The sequence below is a fragment of the Delphinapterus leucas genome, chromosome 10 (assembly GCF_059928025.1).
Source record: "Delphinapterus leucas isolate spDelLeu-1000000601 "Yukka" chromosome 10, BTC_Dleu_Yukka2, whole genome shotgun sequence".
NCBI lineage: Eukaryota > Metazoa > Chordata > Mammalia > Artiodactyla > Monodontidae > Delphinapterus > Delphinapterus leucas.
Genome location: NC_143138.1, coordinates 59,047,116 through 59,064,220, shown reverse-complemented (window position 1 = coordinate 59,064,220; position 17,105 = coordinate 59,047,116). Strand labels below are relative to the sequence as shown.

The 17,105-nt window shown below is 43.9% G+C and overlaps 1 protein-coding gene across 1 annotated transcript in view; it reads left to right on the top strand.

Annotated features, from left to right (window-relative positions):
- The first annotated feature begins 74 nt into the window (after window positions 1-74).
- POMGNT2 (protein O-linked mannose N-acetylglucosaminyltransferase 2 (beta 1,4-)) overlaps window positions 75-17,105 on the top strand; it is a 33,340-nt gene continuing 16,309 nt past the window's right edge. The window contains exon 1 of the mRNA XM_022553846.3: window positions 75-14,572. The gene's annotated coding sequence lies outside the window, so the exon portion shown is untranslated. The remainder of the gene's footprint in view (window positions 14,573-17,105) is intronic.

The window sequence follows — 17,105 nt, the reverse complement described above, 5'->3', positions numbered from 1 at the left end:
AAATTTATTTTATTTTATTTTATTTTTTTTTAATTTCTCTTTAAGTACTGTTAGTGACATCTCACAAGTTTAGTATGTTGAGTTTTTGTTTTCATTCATTCATATTTTCTAATTTCCTTTTTGATCCATGAGTTATTTATAAATGTGTTATTTAGTTTTCAAAAACTGGGGGATTTTCCAGGTATGTTTTCATCATTGATTTCAGATTTAATTCCACTTTGGTGAGAGAACCTACTTTTAACTTGAATCATTTTAAGTTTATTAAGACTTATTTTATGCACCCAAATATTGTCTGTCTTGGTAAATGGTCCATGTTCATTTGAAAAAAATGAATATTCTACTATTTGGGGTGTTCTTTAAATATCAGGTCAAGTTGGTTGTCTTCTATATTTTTACTTACATATTCAAGTCTTCTATATTTTCAGTGATTTTCTCTCTGCTTGTCTTATTAATTATTCAGAGGGAGGTTTGCAATCTCCCAGCCCCGTGTGAGCTCTGGGAACTATTCCCTCTAATCCTTTTAGGTGACTCTTTGGCCTCTGGGAGTTTCCTCATACACATACACTGATCGATATTCAACCAAAAATTTGAGGGGGACCCTATCCAGAGCTCTAGAACTCTCTCTTTTATTTTATTATTTTTCAAATTGAAGTATAGTTGATTTACAGTGATTCAGGCATACAGCATAGTGACATACATATATATTTTTTCTTTTTTAGATTTTTTCCATTATAGGTTATTACAAGATATTGAATATAGTTCCCTGTGCTATACAGTAGGTCCTTGTTGTTTATCTATTTTATATATAGTAGAGTGTATCTGTTAATCCCAAATTCCCAATTTATCCCTTCCCCCGACTTCCCCTTTGGTAACCATAAGTTTGTTTTGTGTGTCTGTGAGTCTATTTCTGTTTTATTTCTCTTTTTTTTTTTTTCTGCGGTACGCGGGCCTCTCACTGTTGTGGCCTCTCCCGTTGCGGAGCACAGGCTCCGGACGCGCAGGCTCAGCGGCCATGGCTTCACGGGCCCAGCCACTCCGCGGCATGTGGGATCTTCCTGGACCGGGGCACGAACCCGTGTCCCCTGCATCGGCAGGCGGACTCTCAACCACTGCGTCACCAGGGAAGCCCTCTGTTTTATAAATAAGTTCATTTGTATCATTTTTTAAAGATTCCACATATAAGTATTAGCATATAATATAATATTTGTCTTTCTCTGTCTGACTTACTTCACGTAGTATGATCATCTCTGGGTCCATCTGTGTTATTGCAAATGGCATCATCTCATTCTTTTTTATGGCTAGAACTCTCTCTTTCTGTTTGAGTTCTCTCCAGTTCTCCGCCCTTTGAACTCTGGCTGCTCTGGCTCCCCAAGACTTCCAGCTCTTTTTCTCAACTCAGGACTCTGCCTGGTTTCCTTTTATTTTGGCCTAGAAACTCTCCATGCAGTAAGCTGGGGAAATTATAAACTCTACCTCATTTGTTTATTCTCTCTCAGGGATCACTGTGCATCATCAAGCATGCTCGATGTCTTAAAAACCATCGTTTCATATGCTTTGTTCAATTTTATAACTATTTCAGGCTAGAGGATAAATCCGGTCCCTGTTACTCTATTTGGGCTGGAGCAGAAATCCTGCCATCAACTCTTGACTTCATGACTTCTTCCACTCTTTCCTACTCTGACCCATTCTCTGCCCAGCAACTACCTTTTCTCTTTTAAAAATCTATTAAATTTAAAAATCTAATTACCTCGCTTCTTAGCTTAACAATCTTCAATGGCTTCCACTGCTCTAGAACAGAGACCAAAACCTCGAGCACAGCTCACACAGCACTGCACAGTACGTTTCATGCTTACCTTTTCAGCCTTATTTAGCCCCACATCATCCTCTTGCTCTTTGACCTCTAGCCTCACTACTGTGGTCCCTGGTGCCTCAGGGTCTTTGCACATGCTATTTCTTCTGCCTGAAATGCTCTTCCCATCTCTCTCTCACCTCTAGTTAGATAACTCTCACATCTTCCTCAAAGAAGCCCTCCATGATTTCTCAAGCCAGAGTATGTTTTCCTGACATCCCTTCCCTGAACTCGCAGTTCTTTTATTCTACCTCACTTTTCTGCTGATTTTATTATATACTTGCGTGCTTATTTAGTCAACATGAGACTCCTTTGCTAGGTTTTAAGCTCCAGGAGGTTGCAGATAATGTCTGTGTGGTTCTTCATTGCAGCTACAGGATGTGGCACAGGGCTTCACACAGTGATGAGTTAGTGAAGAAAGGAGGGAAAGTACAGCAAATGCTGTCATTGCCAACCCACATCCCCTCAACCTTCCCCACTCCCTTGTATACTGATGGTTTCTTGAGGAACACCCCTGGGATTCTCCATCTGAGGGATTTCTCCGTGAGTGCAGGGAAGGAAGTTCTGAGACTCCTAGGAACAGCTCCTGCAAAATGGATAGGAGGTGAAGGATAAAAGCCTCCATTCCTACCCCACTCAGGGAAGATGACAGTGAGGTGGGGTCTGTGCAGTCTCCAGAGCTCCCCAGTGGGACTGAGACACTGATTCCCACAGTGGTGGTATTAATTCCCCCTGTATTAGCTTCCTTCCCTTCCTGTATCACTTCTCCAGCCCTTGGCTGGAGCTTCCTGGTACCGCCTCTCAAACTACTTTCTCTCAAATTCTTGTTTTGGGGGAACCCAACTTAAGACAATGATACAACAAATGAAAGTCATAGAGGAGTGAGAGGTTCCTGTAGGTGCGGATGATCCAGATGGTATATGCAGCATCTGGTGTGTTCACTGGGTTTTGGAAGTCTGGCATCGGAGGAGGAACAAGGGGTGAGCTCTATGTGCAAACTCCAAGGGCAGGTGTGGGAAATGAGCAGCCTGTATCGGATTTCCTTCTCTGCCCCAGGAATGGAATGACTTTTCTGTTCCAACAAGCTATCTTTGTTTTGTTTTAAGAATTCTCCTCTCTCATCTTCAGGAATCTCATCTTCATCTCCTCTCTCCTTTCTCTTCTGAACTGGTGAATCGTCATATGCCAGTGAGATCATTTGCTCTTTAGGCCACACTGCTGACGTCAGCCTTATTACTACTGCTTTTACGAAATGTCTGTTTCACAAGCCGGGATTAAGTTCTCGACAGAGGAACAAAATATGGGACAGAGCGAGTTCAAGAGCCTGGTCTTCATCCCCCGAAACTCAGGCCAAGGGCTGGTGATTTCTCCTGTGACGGCAATCTAACGAGAGCCGGACAAACAGAGGGTTCCTTTTTCCTCCAGAACGATTTAGAATGTCTTTCAGATGATTGCCCCCTTCTAGCTTGGCTATGAATCAGGTAGATTCAATCAGACTAGAAGAGTTTTTCCAAAATTAAAGGAAGCAAAGCCAGCAAGGCTTCAACCTTGTCTTTGATGAATGTAAGACAACTGTAAGACATTTGGCTCAAATGCCTTCTCTGAGGTTATGTAGTCTGAAATTACACATTGAAGATCCCCCCCAAACACTGATAAATACCCCCAAATGATATATTGCCCAGAGTGTTTGCTGAATGAAGGAAATTGTTGAAGGATGGTGTTCCCCATGTAGAATTAGAGACCCAGAGCTCCTCTTAACTTCAGTGGGAGACTCCCAGCAGTGAGCAGTGCTGTTGGACGTCGCGTCTGCGTGAAAGTCAACTTGCCTATAGCTGGGCCTCCACAAACCAACTACTGCCCTGATCAACAGACATTCTCTTGCTAGAATTTGTGTGTGGTGCACAGTGGATTGTTTAGGTAGTTTGAAAAAAGAAAAGAGTCTCCTTGGGCAACTGAGCAACTGAGCTCATCTGGGGCATCATCCCAGTTAGAGACGTTATCCATCTTGCTGTCTCTCTGAGGTTTCACCTGGATATAGTGCATTCTCTAGTCATGCTGCCTCTGGACAGTCAACCGAAAAATGGTGAAGGCTGATGGAGATACACAGAAGAAACTAAGTCAGGGACTACCGACGACTCTGGAGTCTTGTAAAGGGCTGGCTCATTCAGAGGTTTCAATAGGTAGAGTCGATGGTAAGTGAAGTTGGTCATTCTTGCAGAATGAAAAGACACTCGGGGAGAAGTGAGATGGGCCACAGGAAGAAAAAAATTAAAGATGAACACTTTCATTAATGGATCCTCCCCCCACTCTCTTTGCCTGTTCTCCTTAAGCACCTTGGGTTGGAACTCCCAGCCCCCAACCTTGAAGGGCCAGCTGGAAAGGTACCTCCTTACTGGTTAATAGTTAACATGTACTGAACACTTAACCATATGACAGACATTGGCCAATAGCTTCATAGCCTTATTCTATCTGATTTTCATGCAACCATGTAAAAAGATAAAGAAAAATGTCTTAAAATCTGGCAAGAGAATTCCTCTTACGAGAGGGACTGTCTTTTGAAAAGCAACTACATGAGGTGCTTGGTGAGGGTAGCAGATACAGAAGTCTGCGCTCATCAGGATCTCACTCTGCCCTCACTCCAACCCCCTTCCACCATGCTGTCCACACTGGAGATGGAGAAATACAAACTCCGTCTCCCAGACTCTTTGCAACAAGGGATCCCTGGGACCAAGGCTCCACCAAACAGATGCACCCTATAAAACGTGGAAGAAGAAAGAGAGCGCCGTGAGGTGGTACCCCTGCCGGGGGAAACGGTGGTTTCTCTATAGCTGGCAGAGTCAGTGGTAGCTTCCATCCCATGGCCGAGCAGCATGATCCCAGAGGTGGGGAGGCAGCTGCTCCCTCGGCAGTTCGGTTCTCAGACATTGCAGGAATTGTTCCTAGAAAACCAGTCTACGGTCTGTTCCTCATCCATCCCAGTGAATCTCTGAGTCACCTAATATTCCTTAATAAATCCCATTCTGTGTCCTCTTAAGGGCTGCAGAGAAACATGTATGCTCCCCTCCCTACTTTACTACTTTGGCTGAGACGGAACCCCCAGCCACATTCCTGTTCCCTGTCTCTACCCACCTCCTCCACGGGAAGAGAAGTTGCTAATCGGATGGGTCAGAGCCTGACATTCACTGAGACATTGCACGTAGTGAACATGCATGTCCATGAATCCTTTCCTGCTGTAAGAAACAGCTGTGGTGTGTAAGCACATGCACATATATGAGAACACATCTCCAGTATAAATTCCTAGCAGGGGGATTTCTGAGTCAGGAGGTAAGTGTATTTAAATTTTTAAATTTTGATAGCTATTTCTGAATTGTCCTCCAAAAAGTCTGCACCTCATGGCAGCCTACCCAATATCCATTCTCCCTTACTCCCTTAATAATCAAAAAGCTACATTTGGGGGCCTCCCTTGTAGATGGGGTGGCCAGTGAGATGGAAGCAGAAGTTTTGAGTGAGACTTCCAGGAAAGTCCTTTTTGCTTCCAGTCCTTTTTCCTCTTCCAGATGGTCTCTGTTGAGATGGCAGGAGCTGCAGCAGCCTTCTTGTAACCTTGAGGATGGGCACCGTGCACTAAGGAGGGGGGAGCAGGGAGGCCAAATGAGTCTGGGTCCTTGAAAGCCCTGTTAGAGCTTTCAAACAGCTCTGGGCTGTTTCTCAGACCTGAGCAAACAAAGTCTTAATTGTTCTAAGCTACTGCAGGCAGCCCTCTGTTGCTAACAGCCCAAAGCAGTCCCTGACTTATTCACACTGATTTATATTCTCATCTGTAGTGTGTGACAGCACCTTTTCCCTCATAGCCTCGCCATCTACTAGGTATTACAACATACCCTATTTTTTTAGCATTTAATTAATTTTTTATTGAGGTATAACTGACATACAACATTGTATTAGTTTCATGTGTACAACATAATGATTCAATATTTGTATATATTGTGAAATGACCACTACAATAAGTCTAGTTAATATGCCTATACATAGTTACAGAATTGTTTTTCTTATGGTGAGAATTTTTAAGACCCATCTTAGCAACTTTCAAATATGCAATACAGTATTATTAACTAATCACCATGCTGTACATTACAGCCTCATGACTTATTTATTTTATAACTGAAAGTTTGTACCTTTTGACTCTATACACCCCTTTTGCCCACCTCCCATGCCCTAGCCTCTGGCAACCACCAATCTGTTCTCTGTGTCTATGAACTTGGTTTTTTTTTTGGGGGGGGCGTCCTAGATTCCACATATAAGTTAGGTCATACAGTATTTGTCTTTCTCTGTCTCTCTTACTTCACTTAGCCAATGTTCCCCGCTTTTAACCTCTAAGTTTCCAGCAAAATTATCCTCCAAGAAATTCAGGACATCGGGTGGGAGAAAGTGAAGTAAACCACTGAGCTGGAGAGCCAACAGAGGAAGACAAGCAAGTGACCCAGGACCATCCTGTAGCAGGTGGGGCAGCCAGTTTGCCAGATTCTCAGTTGGGTATTCCCCACGTATGTGTACCAAAGGCACTGTTTTTTCTTTGTAACTGTGAGCATTTGCCACTAAAGGATGTGTCTTCTCTCTCACATTCAGAGTAAAATCTTCTTCTGGAAGCATGAGCAGGACAATTAAAATAACAGTCATTGGCAGGAGCAAAAGGAAAAAGGCAGTGTTGGGGGAGAGGAGATGAAAGAATGGGATGATTTTGAATTATACAAATTTTACATCTTCCTCCAAAACTTAAAGTTTATTAAAGGCAATCGTTTGAGCTTCAGTTTCAGGAAATTAATGTGTCTTTTATAACTATCCCTCTTCCTAGGTAGCACTTAATTATCTATAGAAGTCAGTGTGTAGTGGGGGAGACTCCCCAAAGCTGTGATTATACCTCCTGCTTATCTGCGGGGAGCGCTCCCTGTGGGAGGAGGAGTGGAATGTCCCCATGGCAAACAGGCTTGGAGAGCCCAAATACTAGCAAAATGTCTTAACATGCCATCAGTGAGCTGGGCAAATATAACCTAAAAACATACACTAGGGGAGGTTTACAAAAGTTATATTTCCTCAAAAGTAATTATTAAAATTTTAAAAATATTTTTTTAATGAATGGTTAATTTTTTTTTTTTTTTTACATATATGTTTATTTATTTATTTATTTTTGGCTGCATTGGGTCTTTGTTGCTGTGCATGGGCTTTTTCTCTAGTTGCGGAGAGCAGGGGCCGCTCTTCATTGTGGTGCACGGGCCTCTCATTGCGGTGGCCTCTCTTGTGGAGCAGAGGCTCTAGGTGCGCAGGCTTCAGTAGTTGTGGCTCGCAGGCCCCAGAGTGCGGGCTCAGCAGTTGTGGTGCACAGGCCCAGTTGCTTTGCGGCATGTGGAATCCTCCCGGACCAAGGCACAAACATGTGTCTCCCTTCATTGGCAGGTGGATTCTTAACCCCTGCGCCACCAGGGAAGTCCTAAAAGCATATTTTTACAGCCATTGAAAACCTCATTCCGCTTCCATAGCCAGAGAAACCAGCCCGGGATTAACGGCTGGGTAGAAGGGCTCTTGTTCTCTGCCTCTTCTCTTAATCCAGCTCTCCGGGGCCTTGCCCTGGCCTTGTTTCCTGATCTGGGCACAGATTCCATTGAGATTATTTGGCTTCCTGTTTAGCCATTTGCTTTGAGCGTGCAGATTCCTTTTAAAGATCCTAATATGGTAGATGCATGGGTTTCAAACTGAGTGCAGTAGAGCTATAACAGGTTGCTAGAGTTTCTCCCTTAATTTAACAAATATGTATTTTTTTTAGTCATATTTTTGGGGACCACCCTGAATCAGGACAGTAGAGGCAAGGTTGGAAGAGGATGAGGGGGAGGATAAACATGGCAGGAATTTACACAACTTGGTGGTGAGGAGAGAGAAGGTGAAAGTGACTTGGAGGTTTCAGGGCCCCGGAGAGTGTGGAGAGGCTGGGATGGAGTCACACCAAGCTGGGTTCCATCTCCCTCCATTTGCTAGCTACTTGCCCCTGGGCAAAATGTTTACTGATTCTTAGCCTTTCTCATCTATAAACTGGGGACAAATATAATCTACTAGGAAACCATAAACAAGACAAAAAGACAACCCTCAGAAAGGGAGAAAATATTTGCAAGCGAAGCAACTGACGAAGGATTAATTTCCAAAATATACAAGCAGATCAATATCAAAAAGCAAACAACCCAATCCAAAAATGGGCAGAAGACCTAAATAGACATTTCTCCAAAGAAGGCATACAGATGGCCAACAAACACATGAAAAGATGCTCAACATCACTAATCATTAGAGAAATGCAAATCAAAACCACAATGACGTATCACCTCACAGCAGTCAGAATGGCCATCATCAAAAAATCTAGAAACAATAGATGCTGGAGAGGGTGTGGAGAAAAGGGAACCCTCCTGCACTGTTAGTGGGAATGTAAATTGATATAGCCACTATGGAGAACAGTATGGAGGTTCCTTAAAAAACTAAAAATAGAAATACCATATGACCCAGCAGTCCCACTACTGGGCATATACCCTGAGAAAACCATAATTCAAAAAGAGTCATGTACCACAATGTTCATTGCAGCACTATTTACAATATCCAGGACATGGAAGCAACCTAAGTGTCCATCAACAGATGAATGGATAAAGAAGATGTGGCACATATATATACAATGGAATATTACTCAGCCATAAAAAGGAATGAAATTGAGTTATTTGTAATGACAGACCTAGAGTCTGTCATACAGAGTGAAGTAAGTCAGAAAGAGAACAACAAATGCTAACTCATATATATGGAATCTAAAAAAACGGTACTGGGATTTCCCTGGTGGCAGAGCGGTTGGGAATCCGCCTGCCAATGCAGGGGACACGGGTTCGATCCCCTGTCTGGGAAGATCCCACATGCCGCAGAGCCCATGCACCACAACTACTGAGCCTGTGCTCTAGAGCCTGTGAGCCACAACTACTGAGCCTGCGTGCCACAACTACTGAAGCCCGTGCACCTAGAGCCCATGCTCAGCAACAAGAGAAGCCACCACAGTGAGAAGACTGTGCACTGCAACAGAGTAGCCGCACTCGCTGCAACTAGAGAAAGCCTGTGCGTAGCAACGAAGACCCAATGCAGCCACCCCCCCAAAATAAATAAATAAATTTATTAAAAAAAATAACGGTACTGATGAACATAGTGGTAGGGCAGGAATAAGGACGCAGACATAGAGAACGGACTTGAGGACACAGGGGGAGGGGAAGCTGGGACGAAGTGAGAGAGTGGCATGGACATATATACACTACCAAATGTAAAATAGATAGCTAGTGGGAAACAGCTGCATAGCACAGGGAGATCAGCTCGATGCTCTGTGACGACCTAGAGGGGTGGGATAGGGAGGGTGGGAGGGAGACACAAGAGGGAGGGGATATGGGGATATATATATACATATAGGTGACTAACACAACATTGTAAAGCAATTATAATCCAATAAAGATGTGAAAAACATAATCTAGTGCATGAGGTTGTGAGGATTAAATGAGATCATTTCCATCTAAAGCCAAGCACATAATGGGTACTGAACAGATGGTATCTCTGATTATCATTATGGTAGCCAGCCTCCAAGAGGGTCTTCAAAGATCCTTGTCGCTTGGTATTCGTACCCTTGCATAGTCCCTTTCCACATGAATCAGTGTCAACCTATGTGACCAATAGAATACACAGACGGGACATGGTATGAGGCATCTGAGGCTAGGTCACAAAAGGTATTCTTCTGCCTTGGTCTCTTCTCAGCTTCTGCCTTGGTCTCTTAAATCACTTGCTGTGGGGAAGCAAACTGCCTGGCCACGGGGACACTCAAGAGACCGTATAGACAGGTCCACATGGAGAAGAACAAACTTTCCAGCCACGTGAACCAGCCCCCCTTGGAAGCAGATCCTTCCGTCTCTGTCAGCTTTCAGTTGACTGCAGTCTCAGCCAACATCTGGTTGCAACTTTATGAGAGACCCTGAACCAGAACCAATGCGCCAAGTCATTTCCAGATTCTGGCCCCAAAGAAACTGTGAGATATAATAAATGATTATTGTTGCTTTAAGCCAGTACGTTTTGGGATTTGTTATACAGTGTTAGACAAGTGTAATACAAGGATATTATTTATCTAATGTTACATAACCATATTCCAAAACATAGCGGCTTGAAAATCACACAAATCATGTCTTACTTATTGTAATTTCCGTGGGTCAAAAATTTAAACAAGGCAGCAGGAACAGCTTATCTCTGTTCTGTGATGTCTGGGGTATCAGCTGAGGTAGCTTGAAGGCTGGAGGGTGGAATCACCTTAGGGCTCATTCACTCACATGTCTGACAATTGCTACTGGTTGTCAGCTGAAGGCCTACCTGGGGCCGTTGCCTGGTACACCCATTGTTATGGAATGAATTGTGTCCCCCCCCCCCAATTCATATGTTGTAGTCCTAACCTCCAGTACCTCAGAATGTGACTGTATTTAGAGATAGGGACTTTAAGAGGTAATTAAGCTCAAACGAGGCCATTTAGAGTGGGCCCTAATCCAATCTGATGGACTTGTGTCCTAATAAGAGAGGAAGAGACACCAAGGACGCTTGTGCACAGAGTAAAGGCCATGGGATAACACACAGAGAGGGTGGCCATCGGCAAGCCAAGGAGAGAGGCCTCAGGAGAGAAACCAAACCTGTGATCACCTTGGTGTTGGACTTCTATTCCTCCACGAATGTGAGAAAATAAATTTCTTTTGTTTGAGCCACCCAGTCTGTGGCAGCCCTAGCAAACTAGTGTGCCCATGCATGTCCTTTCCATGTGGCCTGAACTTCCTCATGACATGGCAGCTATGTTCCAAAGGCTACCAGAGAGACAGAGACAGAGGTGTAGATGCTGTCTTTTTTAACACCTAGTTTCAGAAATCACGTCGTATTGCTTCTGACATATTTTATTCATTAGCAGTGAGTCGTTATATTATGCCGCTAAGTGAATCACTAAGTTATTCAAGGGAAAAATAATTCAACTTCATCTTTTGAAAGAAGGAGAGTAAAATAATTTGCAGATCTATTTAAAATCATTACCACCATCGTCATGTTCATCACATAGACTTTAAGATGCTGTCAGGTAAGCCAGGTAGAAATAGACCCCAAGCAACTTGATCGGAAGTGTGGATCTGGAACTCAGGACTACAGATGTGGATTGGGGAGTCATCCACATATAGAAATCGAAAGGGAATGTGACCCCAGAGGAAGGGAGAGGACTCAGTCATGAGGAATGCCAAACCCAGCTTGGTGCTGCATAAATACTTGATTTATTGAAAGTATTGGTTAAGGCTTCAAAAAGACAGCTACTCAGCCCACCTTGGGTATTTACTACAAAGGAAAGTACTTGTTTTCTCCCAGTCTGTCAAAGCTTCCTACCAGCAACTAAAGCACTACCTAATGCTCCACAACCAGAATAGTTTTTAAAACATGATTGGCTCATAAAATGAAACATCATCCTTGTCTGCAAACTGGGTCCTAGGGGACCCACAGGCTATGTCCTTTGGGATCTTAACCAGAAGACTGCTTTGTCCAGAACTCAATCCCTTCCCACCTTTAGTAATGGGCTGCTTTCTTGGACTGCTCAGTGCCTCTTTCCATCGGCTGACCACTGCTGGCTTTCTTGTAGAACAGGGTTCCCCAAGCCCTGGGCCTCAGACCAGGACGGGTCCGCGGCCTGTCAAGACCCAGGCCGCACAGCAGGAGGTGAGCGGCGGGCAAGGGAGCAAAGCATCACTTGCAGTACCGTGTGAACCATCCCCACCTCCGCCCCCGCCCCATCCGTGGAAAAAGTGTCTTCCGCGAAACCGGTCCCTGGTGCCAAAAAGGTTGGGGACCGCTGTTGTAGAGAACGATGAACTCAACCTAGGAGCTTTTTTTAAAACTAAATACGACTTAAATTTAAACCCTAAATTTAAAATACATGTTCATTGCGGGGGTGGGGGATAAATATATATATATATATATATATATATGTAATGAACAAGATGAAAATAAAAATCACCTATAATCTCACTACACAGGGCATGTGCTGACATCCTTCTGGACTCTTTTGCACAAATATACTCTTTTTAAAAAGGGGTCACTTTGAATGTTTTGGTGCTTTTTAAAAATTAAATATGATATAATATGAAATATCTTCCAAGTGTTAAGTGAATATTATTTTGCAACATTCTTTTAATAATTTCTCAGATGGTCCATGATGTTATTTAATCAATTCTGTATGGCTAAGGACCTAAGTAACGTCCATGGTTTGTTTTTTTTATTTGTTTCTTTTTAAAAACTTTTAATTTTGAAATAATTATAGATTCATAAGAAGTTGCAAAGATAGTAGAGAGAGGTTTCCTGGAACCTTTCATCCAGTTTCCCCCAATGGTTACATTTTACATAATTATAGTACAGTATCCAAACCAGGTGTTTGACATTGGTATAAAGTTGTGTATGGTTCTGTGTCATTTTATCACATGTGTAGATTTGTGTAACCACCACCACAATCAAGTACCTGAAACATCTCCCTCCTGCTACCCTTATATAGTCACACTCACCACTTCCCCCTCTACCCCATCCCTAACTCCTGACAGCCACTAATCTGTTCTCCATCTCTACAGTTTTATCATTTCAAGAATGTCATATAAATGGAATCATATATATGTAACCTTTTGCGATTGACATCTTTTCACTCAACATAATGCCTTTGATATCCATCCAAGTTGTTGCCTGTATCAATTGTCCATTCCTTTGTAGTACTGAATAGTATCCTATGGTATGGATCCACTACGGTTTGTTTAACCATTCATCTGTTGAGGGACATTTTGTTTGTTTCCAGTTTGGGGGTATTACAAATAAAGCAGCTGTGAACAATTGGTACAAGTTTTTGTGTGAGTTTTCATTTCTCCGGGATAAATGCCCAGGAGTGTGATTGATGAGTCATATGGTAAGTGCATGTTTAGTTTTTTAAAGAAACAACCAAACTATTTCCACCAGCCATGTATGAGAGATAGAGTTCTCTGCATACTCACCAGCATTTGATATTGACATTATTTTTTAATTTAGCTGTTCTCATCATGGTATTAATTTGCATTTCCCTAAGGGCTAGTGATGTTGAGCATCTTTTCATTTTTTATGTATTTATTTGCCATATATATATATATATATTCAGTAAAATGTCTATTAATGTCTTTTGCTAATTTTTATATTTATGGTCCAGGATAGAGTTTATTTTAATATATATATATACTGTGGGTGTTTGAAAAAATGTGTATTCTTTTGTTGTTTCATGGAGTGTTATGTTATATCAATTAGATCCTGTTGAGTTTTGGTGTTGTTGAGCTTTTCTGTATCCTTGCTGACTATTTGCTTAGTTGTTCTATCAGTTGTTGAGAGAAGGATGTTGAAGTCTCCAACTGTAATTACAGGTTTGTCTATTTCTGTTTTTAGTTCCATCAGTATTTGATTCATTTATTTTGAGGCTCTATTGTCAGGCACATTCACATTTAGGATTATTATGTCTCGTTGGTGAATTGACCCTTTTGTCATTACATAATATCCCTTCTTATCCCTGATGATTTTCCTTGCTCTTGATTCTACTTTGAAATTAATATAGCCACTCCAGCCTTATAACTTATTATCATTATAAATAACACTGTTCAGCCTTTGCACTCATCCACATTTATTAGAATTTCTTGGTTAGAGGTCTGTATGTTTTTAAAGGCTTTTGACTGTATTGTCAAATTGCCCTGCATAAATTTACAAACTTTTACTGCCTCACCACTTGGGCATTATCATTTAAAATAATTATAAATGAAATACAGGGTTTTCCCAATTCGAGAGACAGAAGTGTTATCTCATAGATCAGTGGAGGTGCAGGTAGTCATAGTTGGTACACATCTAAATGAATAAAATTTTCATCTATACTAGCAAAAAGTCGAGGTCTAAAATTCATGAATGAAGAAGTAGGGAGATATATATATTGATATATATGTCGATATATGTATCTATCTCGACAGTCGGCAGTAAATGCCAAATGCAGCAGCCATAAGACTTGGGAATATTGCCCTTAAGGAGCAGGTCGATCCTGGTGGGATAGAGTGGGGCTGAGGGATTGGAGCAGAGGAATGGTACTTTTGTACGTAAGTCCCCCGTAGTATTATATGTTTTTTAAAAGCATGTGAAAATATTAATTACTTTGATTTGATAAATGACATCTTCTTGTTGGTTTAACTTGCATTTAAGTTTATTATCAGGCCTCCCATAATTGTATAAACTTTACACCAAGCAAAACCGCCTCTCGTCGGGCAAACTACAACTCCCAGGATTCCGCGGGTTGAAGGAGCGGGCTGTCACCGGACGCAAACTGCAATTCCCAGAATTCCGCGAGCCAAGGAGGTGGGTCTGGCCTCGGGCTCAGGAAGCTGAACTCGAGAGCCTGCGCACGTGCACAGGTGACGCGCGGACTTGCCAGCTGGGCAGGCGCAGGGAGGCCACCTGCGAGCCCCGCGGCGGCTGACCAGACGGCGCGGCGGAGCCTGCACTCCCTGTCTGGACCTCCACGGCTCAGAGCGGGCGGCGGGGGCGGGTTCGGCCAAAGCCAGCTCCTCGGAGGGCCGGCCTGGAAGCTTCAGCCTCGCGGAGCCCGGCTGCGGGGTGCAGGTGAGATGCGCGCCCTCGCGGCGGGCGAGGGTTCCGCCACCCGTCTGGGTTTGGAATTGAGGGAGCCGGCCCCCTGACCTTCCTCGGGTGGGAACGACAGGAGCGCTGGGGTGGAGAGGAGCCCAGGGGAATTTGCAGATCGGAGGAGTGACGTATGATGGGGCTGAAGGAGGTGCGGGAGGTAGGCGAGGGTGAGGGGAGGTGGACCCTCGGGGTGCAGGTGCCGCGGGCCCTGGCGTGTCAGCTGAAGCCCTTAGCTCGGGACTGGCACTGGCAGCGGGTGCCCATGCCCTTTTGCTGGGGAGATGGTGCGCGTGAGGCGCGGGTGGCGGGGAGCCAGGCAAGGTGCACGGAGGGGGCCGGGGCCTCCTGAGCTCCCTTTGAAGGCAGTACTTGGGCAAACCACAACTGATCCCTGGGCTCCTTGGGGCTCCATAGGGTGCCTACTGTGTGTCTAGTGATGACAGCCTGCTTGACAGTGCTGGGGTAGCCTCTGAAGGAGGGACCCGATGGACTCCCGGCCCTATCATGTGTGTAGGAACCCGTCTCCCGGTCACTGATGGGAATCCTCTGCTAAGGTCTAGGGTCCTCAGGCCAGAGTCCTGCACCTGGTGGTGGGCGACTAGGGTTGGCTTACTTTATGCCAACCAAATCTCAGAACATACTTTTGGGGGAAGGGAGAAGGGAATGGAATTGGTTATGGGGTGAACTTGATAGGACTTGGTGGCTAAGAGCACAGACAGAACGGGGTTCATTCACCAAGTGTTTACTGCTACATGTGCTGGGCATTCAAATCCTGGCCCTCATTTACTAACTGTGTGCCCCTGAGCAAGTCACTTATCCTCTCTGAGCCTCTGTTTCTTTTATGGAGATAAAAGTACCTTCATCACAGGGTTGCTGTGAGGATTAAATGAAATCATGCTGCACACATCCGAAGCCCAGTGTCTGGTGTACAGTGAACGTGCAGCAAATGTTAGCACTTATGGTTGCTAACAACAGAAGATGTTAGAGGTGAGATTGGAACCCAGGTCCGTCTCACTGGAACTAGCTGCTCCCTCTGACACTCATGGATCTTGGAGATCTTCAGCTCATCCTTTCACATTACAAATGAGAAATCTGAGTCCCACTGGGTGGCAGAGCCAGGAAAGAGCACAGGTCCCCTCTTCCCTGGGGACGGACAGCACATCAGTCCCTGAGTCTTGGGCCCCTGGGCAGGGTGGGGTTGGTGGCGAGCAGCAGAGTGGAGATCCTCAGCAAAGGGGAGGATGGGGTGCTGGTGACGGTGAGTGTGGCCCCCCACACTGTGGCATGTGAGCATTCTGGTGGCCTTGAAGTGGCAGGTGTCAGAGTGTCTTTCAGACTGACCTTCTGGTTGGCAAGTTCTTGCCTCTGAGCCTTGCTTTAGAAAATATTTAGCAATAAACACAGGCTTCTAGTGAATATTGAGCTAACCAGAAAATTAAATTACCAAATGCTCCAGTCCCTGAGGGTCCTCGTTACTCTCAGTTGGTTGTCAGTGGATACTCTCCCCCAGGACCTGCTTATCACCTGATAGGTTTTTTCATTGGGTAAGATCATGAACACGAGAGGCAGAGGCCACAAATGTCATCGCAGGCTTTGAAGTCAAACTTGGGTTGGAATCCCAGCCTCACCACTTAATAGCTGTGCATCATTGGACAATTCACTTAATTCTGAGCATACTTCCTCAAACGTGGAACGAAATTGGTAACACCTGTTTTAGATTTGTAAGAGGGAACAAATGAGATAATTCATGTCAAGTACTTAGCATTGTTCCTGGCCTAGAGTAAGGGCCAGCGAATGGGAGTTATAGCATTATTATGATTAATAATAATTCTATAAAATAATTGTCAGGCACTGTGCTTTGCCTGAGTTGTCTGTTTGAATTCACAGAACCACCCCCTGAAGTAGGTATAATTGTGTCTTTTTTCAGACCAGGAAATGGAGGCTTGCAGGGGTTAAGAATTGGCCCAGGCAGACACAGGACAAATACTACATGATATCACTTAAAGGATAAATTTAAAATAGTCAGACTCACGGAAGCAGAGTGTGGAATGGTGGTTGCCATAGATTGGGGGCGGCGGGGGGGTGGGGAATGGGAAGGTATTAGTCAAAGGGTGTAAAGTTTCAGATAGGCAAGGTGACCAAGCCCTAGAGATCTACTGTACAGCATAGAGCCTATGTTAACAATACTGTATTATATACTTCAAATTTTGCTGTGAGGCTAGAGCTTACGTTAAGTGTTCTTATCACAAAAAAATAATAAATAAGAGGGCAGAGGAAACTTTCTGAGGTGATGGCATAAATTATGGTGGTGGTTTCACGGGTATATACTTATCTCCACACTTATCATGTTGTGTACATTAATCATGTACACCTTTTTATGTGTCAAAAAAATAAAAAGAAGAATTGGTCTACAGTTACGCAGCTCCTAAGTGTCAGAACCAGAGCGCATATCCTGGAGTCTCAGCTGCAGAACTGGTGCCTTTTAATTCCCTTCCTCTGCTGCCCGGGG